The sequence below is a fragment of the Taeniopygia guttata genome, chromosome 1 (assembly GCF_048771995.1).
Source record: "Taeniopygia guttata chromosome 1, bTaeGut7.mat, whole genome shotgun sequence".
In the NCBI taxonomy this organism is placed as follows: Eukaryota; Metazoa; Chordata; class Aves; order Passeriformes; family Estrildidae; genus Taeniopygia; species Taeniopygia guttata.
Window position 1 is genome coordinate 13,125,974 of NC_133024.1, and position 8,304 is coordinate 13,134,277.

At 38.6% G+C, this 8,304-nt stretch overlaps 1 protein-coding gene across 4 annotated transcripts in view; it reads left to right on the forward strand.

Moving 5' to 3' along the window:
- The window catches only part of CADM2 (cell adhesion molecule 2), a 585,014-nt gene that overhangs the window by 301,498 nt on the left and 275,212 nt on the right, over positions 1 to 8,304 (forward strand). The window lies entirely within an intron of this gene.

Genomic DNA, 8,304 nt, shown 5'->3' on the forward strand with positions numbered 1-8,304 from the left:
AAATAAGTGGTGAAATTATTATTTTTTATAACCTTTTTTTTTTTTTTTTTCCAGTTTCTGCCGCTAACCCTCCTCAGCAGTTCAGTTTTATTCACTGAACTGTGTTTCCATTTCTGAATATGTCCCTGGTGAAGAAAATGAAATTGCTTCCGGACACTTTTTCTTGATGCTGAATACATCTGTAATAATCAGTGTACCCTTAGAAAAGGGTTTAGCATGTAGATTCTGTTTTCTGGAACAGTATTCTCTGACCTTGTTGGAGATGCAGTTGCTGCTGATGTAGGAATAGGCCCTGTACACTATATATTCTTTTGTCCTTCTAAAAAAATTAATTTTTCATTAAGTAGAGTTTGTTAAATCAATTCAGCTTTTTATGTGAATGACAATAAAGTCCTATTGGAAGAAAATTAGCCTCTTTTTGCTGAAAGAAATTAGGGAGCCAGGAGATTAAATAATAAATCCACAAACTCTATGTGAATGCTTATGTTTCTGCATCATAACCATAACACTGCAAAACTATGGAAAAATTGCTTTGTTAGAGAATAAGTTTTTCCCATTCTGTTTTTATGTATGTTATAGGAATATAGGTATTGAGATGTAAAGACACAAACCCCTCAGCCCAACCAGACAAACAGCACTAACAAATCTATTCAGCTTTTCTTTTGGAACTGATCTTCTTTCAGTTCTTAAAGAGAATGGGCTTCAGATTGAAAGGAAACTGAGCATTAAAAGCTGTGGGCTGCTCTGGATCTCTTGAGGTTGATGTCCTTCATAGCTGGGATAAGTGGGAGAATTACAGTGGGCTTGGTAATTTTTTTTTCTCTAGAGAATTAATGCACTAAAAATAAATTACCCATGCTAGGAAATACAGAGAATCTGGGATGGGCTTTAGTAAAATTCTTGTGTCTGCATTTATTTCTTTCCTTAATGCTGCTCTGAACTGATCCACAACTTTGGCATAGATTCTTGCCTTTGTCACTGCTCTATGTTTCACATACTGAGATCATATTATAGGGCTGTGGTGCTTTTTTGTTGTTAGTACTTGTTTGGTTTGGTTTTATGTTTGTTGGGGTTTTATTTTGTTTTGGGCTTTTTTTGTTTAACTTCATTATCAAATTATAGGATATGGCTTATTTCTTTCCTTCTTAGTCAAAATTTACACCAGGAAGCCTTTTACAATATGGAGCTTTGCACATTTAGTGTTTGTACCATGTATGTTATGTGTAGTTGGTTTAGCATTTGGCATATTATATTGGAAAATTGTTTTGGAGGGAAAAAAATCACACGTCAAAAGAAAGACACGTCAAAAAAGGGCTGGAGTTTCAGGACCTGTGACTGCAGAACATGTCAGTACAGTAGGCATTTGTATATTTATAATGTTTGGGTTTTTGGCATTGACTATTTAATTGAATTTTTTTTTGAACATACAGATGCCAAAATATTATTTTGGCACTCAGGATGTTAGGCAGCAGAAGTGAGTTTTCTGTACATTGCAGCAAAGGCCAATGGTGCCTCTCTTCTCTTGCTATCCCCCTGCAGTCTTCCTGCACAGCAGTTCTGGGATCAGTACCTGGCACACCCTAATGCAAAAAGGGATTAGGACCTGCTGTTGCTTCTCTTTCTTGACAGCCTTGAAGTAACAATTAGTTTATCCAGAAAAAAGTGCCTTCTGAGAACTGTGAACCGTGCTGATTTGGCGCTCAAAGTAGCTCTGACTCGCTTAAGAAAGGAGGAAGCAGCACTCCTGGATGGAAGGAGGGTGGAGGGAAAGATGAAATGTGGTTGATCTGCACCTTTCCTGTTTTAACTAACAAAATGCAGAGGCAATGCAGCTGGAGATCAAGTGTCCATTCCCTGGTAGGATCCTATTCACTGGTCTAAAGAATTATTTTTGTTCTCTGGTAAAATGTAAAGACTTCCATCAGAGTCCTGTTTCTCATTACGTTTTCCCCAACTTTCTACCAAAAAAAAGGTAGCAAATTCAGAATCTCCTTCTGGGGGAAAAGAAAAACAGATTTCATATTGTCTGTGCCACCCATCAAGTGTGTCTCTTCATTATTGGTCCATAGGATATTCTAAGCTGAATTCTTTCATCATTCCTCTTCATCTGCTTTTCTCCATCCACAATTGGCTTACAGTGTTCTTTGCAAACAAAGACAGAGACTGAGGGTTTTGTCAATTTGTAATCACTTATAAAATGTGACTACAGCAGAGGAAAAATCCTGATGTTTGTTCCAAGGCTTCATAAAATTACACAAGTGAGTGTAGATGCTTTAATATCTTGGGCATGCGGTCTGTGGTGGTGACCTAGGAGAATGCTGTGGTGTTCTGGGTGTGCTTTAAGCTGTAACACTTAATGCAGTTTTCATTATTGCCAAACAAAAATGGTTATTTCTGTCCTTGAAAATCGAATGTCAGCTATAAATTAAAAAGAACCCCTTCTAGGGGAGGCCTTCTGTCTGCCACGCTTTGTCTACAGCCCAGAAATTGAAAAAATAAGGCCATAGTTTGGGAGAGACTGAAAATATGAAGAGTAATGCTGTATATACAGAACAAGTGGGGTTCCGTCTCCCTTGTTTGTGTAGTGCCAGTATGTTTCAGTATCTTGAAAAATTTTCCTTTGAGAGCATGAAAACAGAAGCACAAAATACCTTCTGGGTGACTTGTTAAAGTCCTGTGATTCTTATAGTGTCTTCCTGTCATAAATGATAAATGTGTTCAGAGGAGTTGAGTAGAGATGCACCTTTAACAACCACAGAGTTCTTCAAATTAAAAAAAAAAAAAAAAAAAAAAAAACAAAACAAAACAAAAAAAAAAAACCCCAAAACACTGCAGTAGTCTGCTGAAACCAAATCCTAACTTTTTTCTTCTGAAATGTAGATGGATTCAAATACTTCCAGAGTGTGTGGACAGAAGTTACTGGGAGAAAGAACAAGCAGCTGCATGCCTACCTTCTGTTGTCTCTGAAGATTTAGTTTGAGACACACAAAATACCTTGAAACACAGCTGGTTGAAGGAGGCATCTTTGTCTTGGCACACTGTCACCTATCAGTTGGTTATCAGTGAAGCCCTGCATTCTGCTGTAGGTAAACACGTTTCAGTCAATAACTCCTGCAGATGAGAGGAGTCTGAGGCAAAGAACACAATTCTGTGAATACCCATGCCTGTTCCTCTCCCAGGATCAATGTGTGATGGCAGTCTAATGGGAATATGAAGTACAAGGGAGTGAAATATTGCTTAGAAAGAGGTTCTTTACTGCAGTGTACATAAACAAATTTTTGACATCTTGTGGAGCTGTTTTCATTTTGATCAATCTGTTTGGTCATTTGAAAGTTTCTTTGAATTTGAGAGTTTATGTAGAGATTTTTGGTGGGTTTTTTTGTTTTTTCAGTCATGCTTTACCAGGCAATCTGGACGAGGAGCACTATTTTATTTCCCTGACAGTTGTGAATCAGCAAATGTGACCTTACAGCAGGAATAAGTACTCTTATTACTAGAATCTCCTTTAAAGTTGTTCAATTGTTTGCTACCTTTACTCTCAAATACAGTGGCCAAATGATGTATACACCATAAGGCTATTAGCTTGTTTCATCCTTCTGGCTGCTTGTTACAGGCTTTTGGAGAGAGTAGTATTTAAGCCCTTGCTATATTGAGGCAGTCAATGGAAAATATTTCTAGATGTGAGGGGTTAGATGTTTGTATCAGGAAGGCAAATCTAAGAAAAATCAACAATACAGAGTGAAGTTATTTTTTTGTAGATGGAAAAATCATAGGCTCTCTGAGACAGTTATTTAAACCTGACCAGCCTCCAGATTTTCTTTCTTTTTTTTCCATGGTAAGTGTGAAAATGCAGATAATGAATTCTTTATTTAGCCATGTTTTCCAAAGAGGCCACATGAGCTCAGTCACTGGAAGAGGCAGTGTGCTTGTGATTTCTGTCAAGATGTTGCCTGAAACCTGTAGAATTTTAAATTATTCTTTGCTGGCTGAAATGTTTCCTTCCTTTTCTTGACATGATAACAACAAAGGTCAAATTAGAGCTGGCAGTAACCATCTCTTCATGTATCCTATGAAAAAGCAAAATGCAGCTTTGTTTTTAATGAAGGCATGGTTGTCAACTCTGACATGTCTCTTCTTTGTTTGTCCATCTAATTGCAAATTTGTTTTCACTTTAGACTGTTGTAAAACACGTCTTTGGTCTGAGGCTTATACATGGTAAAAAAAAGAGAATACCATCTAGAAAACCTGCCCATAAGGAAATTTTTTAGTAAGTTTTACTTAAATCCTCTTCTATCTTCATATGCAAAACAAATTATAAAATAATGTCAGTGGGACAGTTATAAAAAAATACAAATGAAAGTATCCATATGATCAGTGAAAATCAGTTAGCATTGCTCATGCAAATATAACATGAGAATGTAACAAATACCAGTAGCAGAGCATGGGGAGAAGAATTATTCAGATTTGCTTTCTTATTCTTTTAAATACAACTGATGTAATCAGTCTTATAATGTAGAGGTAAGATTTTGTGTGTATGTTTTTCCTTGATGATTGTTCACTCTTTCTCTCATAGAGAGTTTCAAAAATTAATATTTGATCACTTGCACTACTACCTAGGTCAGGTAGCTTGACCTTCTTAGTAACTTACTAGTGGAATATGTGTTAGCAGTACACCAATTTTCACATAGTTATTTTGGTGTCAAGATGGACACGGTTTGATTCAAGGCCACCTCAAGTACAAAAAAATCAGTCATGAACTACAGACAATGAAGGGGTTTTTTTTTTTGGTTTTATGGTTTGATTTTGTTGTTGCTGGGTTTTTTTGGGTTTTTTTTTGCTGTTGTTTTTGTTTATTTGTTTTGGTTTTGTTTTACATTGATTCATTTCAGGAGCTTGTCTCTGGGCAACAGTTGTAATGGACCTTCCTGGAAGAAAAGGGAAGCATTTTCTTGGGTTGTAACAGGCATAAATAGGTAAAAGCAGTCATTTAGGTGAAGCTGAGGGGGCTGTGAGAATTTAAGATATTTGACAGTTTCCTAAACTTCCAAATGTACTTAAATATTTTGTTTTAATTCATTTGCTTTGATGCATATTGGTTGGAATTCCTTTTTATAGCTTGTCCTATGTTCTATTTAGCAATTAAATTGCACTGAATGCATCATGAGAAAAATACCTGGACAGAAATAAAAAAAAAATATTGTTAATCCAAGCAAAGGTGAATTAGTTGTATTAACAAGTTTATTTTGACCAGTGTCCTGGTTTAATTAGGGGAAATGGCTCTTCCTTTGGTGATGACCAAGCCTTGGTTTCCATTTTTCCAATGCCATGTACTTGAAGAACTCCAATGGACAGGACACGTGTTTTAAGTGAGAAGGTGGAAATTGGAAAGTTTTTCTCCAGCACTGTGTAGGATAGGCCAAACTGCAAATATGTGCACATTATTGCTGTGAACTTCAAGGCCATCTCTGCCTTGTCAAGTGGCATTAGAGAAAGGGGGCAGTTGATTGAAAGGGCTGCTAACAGAGGAGCTGCTTCGTGCCTTTTTGAAAGCTTTCCATGTGTGAGCTGGAGCATCTGTCAGAGATTGGAGAGCACTACAGGTGTTCATGGAGTATATCCAGTTTAATTTCATCTTCAAGAAATCTATTTGTGCCTCTCAGGACTGCTGATAGATGTGACCCAAAGTGTTGTAAGTGGGAATGATCAGATTTGTCCTGAGAAAGTGCTGCTCATATAAACTAACACAGTTGCATAGGACTCAACCAGAGATAGGCACATATGAAATTTGATTCGAATCCAATTCTGCACTCAGATTATAAGCAACTTCTTGCAAACAGGTGAATGTCTGAGTTTGAATTTCTGCCTGAAGGAAGCAAGTTTCTAGCCAGAACATTTTCTCAGCCCATCTAGATAAAGACCACTTCTAGAAGAATTGTACTAATCTATTTAGTGTTCAGTGAGCAGTTAGCAGAGGAAGCTGAGAACAAAGGATGTAAGCCTGACTTTGCCCAAGTCAGCTATGAACTATTGTTGACTTGAGAGGCTTGTCTGAGAGATGAGTTCTGCCCTTTCCCCATCTGCTGTGGTTTCAATTGCCAGGAAACTGTCCTGGTGCCTGACTGGCCTTATTTCAGATGTTCTGGGGGCTTTACTTTCACACTCCTGATGGAATTGGGGAACCACTCCTCCTGTCTGCTAAAATCAAAGATTTATCCTTCCCCTTGCATTTCTGAACTTTAAATAATTTGAACGCTGTTTTTTCCACCACTTTTCCTTTTCAGTCTTGGCTTTCTTTTTTCTCTCCGCTCTTTTTCTACCTCTCTGTTTATTATTAATGAAAATTTTTTGTTAAGGGGAATATGCTGTGGTTTTGGGCTTGGTTTTTTGGGTGGTTTATTCTGTGGGTTTTTTTACCCCTGGAATAAGTATCAAATCTCAAAGGCAGTGTAACTAGACAAAGCCAAAGTGCTGCCCCTGTACTGTGTCAGTTTATATAGTGCAGGAATAGATGATTAGAGGGAAGAAGAGGCTTTTGGCTTCTTTACCACTTCCTATATTTTGCATCCAATTTTGACTTCATCAGGACTTGTGGAAGCGTTGAATGTGAGACAATGGGGAATAATCTGCCCCCAGTTTCCCTGTACCAGGGGCAGGAACTGAGCTCAGCCAGGATTGTTCCAAGTAAAGCTTGACCCAGGGATCAGATGATGTGAGGGATATTTTTCAGGGCCTCAGTTTGATGGGAAATTGTTTCCTCTGATTATAGGACTCGGTCAGTGATGTGTAACATGACAGTATCATTGGATCAGGCTTCCTTTTGAGAGGAGATATTGAGAAAGTTGAAAATCAATCTTCTTTAGTGCATTACCCAAAGTATTTAGGAAGAATGGGTTTCCTTCCAATTACATCTTCAAATACAAGAATTTTCTGTGAAGAAAATGTAAAATTTGTATCTCTGAATGCAGAAGGCAGGCAGTTGTCAGCCTGAGCAGGCTTCAGGGAGGCCTTATATTCACATTTTGGTTCTACAGATTGGAGGAGCCTGCAGAAAGTCAGTCTCACTGGGTGGCAATATTAAACAGTGGAGCCTAGAAGCACACTGATCTCCAGAGGGAACTTGAAATCCATAGGGAATACACCCATGTTAGCTGCATGACAGTGCCAGCTGAATCTCTGTCATGAGAAAACTGAAACTTGCCAGATGTTTGTATCTGTAACACACCCCTAAGATATGAGAATTATTATTGTGTCAGGGCAAAGGCCTTTGCAGTACATGAAATATGCTTTTACCATACAGGTAGAGGTATTTCCAGAAAGTGTAACTAATTCAAGTGGGGTAAAGTTGCACTTTCTCATTTTATAGGGAGGATGGCAGTGGAAATGGATGCCCTCTAAAATCAGACTCACCAACTAAAAGCTGACCTTTCATGTATTCTGAGCTGCGTGCTGCTGATGTGGTTTAGGACACGCTGCTGGTAATGTGGAGACATAAATGGAGACTGCTGCCGAACACTTTGATTGTGTATGCCGATTTTTACATGTTAAAAGGGGGAAAGGTGGTCTGGCAGAGAAGTTGTGTGTGTCAGCATAAGGATTTTATCCAGAATATGCTCAGCTTGATTTCAGAGTTTCAGAGTACCTTGGGTCATGCCCATTTGTTTGTTCTCTCTCTGAGTCCCTTTTGTTCTTTCTGTGCACTCTGGCAATCTTAGATATCCCAAAGTTTAACTGAGGCTGTTCCCTCTGTGTGTCTCCAGGAATACTTTCCAGGGTGTCCACTCAGTTTTTCTCCCTGAGAACCTCTTCCCCTCCATCTGTTGCCCCTGTGGTGGCTGCTGTCACTCGCCTGAGTGCTGTGGTACCATGACAGTCCTTTTTTTGGTGCTGATACCACAACTAAAGACTGGGAACTGTGCTGGCTTTGGCAGTGATGATGAGCTAGCAGCTGGCTCTTTCCTGGGGGTTCCTGTTGTAGGGGATCGTGGTGGTTGATTGAATTTGAGGATCAGATTCACATCCCTCCTGCTGCATTTGTGACAGTCGTGCTCCTCCAGGCTTTCTGTAGGGTAGCTGTGAAGAAGAACACTTTCAGCCACACAAGTGAAATGGCTCAGGATCTGTATAAAACCTGAGTGCACTGTAGAGAAGAGGTAAGCTAATGGAAGATGAGAATGCTGCTCAGTGAGTTCATTGTGCCTTGAAAAAGAATGCTATTCAGTTTATTTCTTTTCATGTGTCTTAAACATAATGCTACTAGCAGGATTAAAAGTGCTACAAATAGCCAAAATTCAGTCATTTAATCCC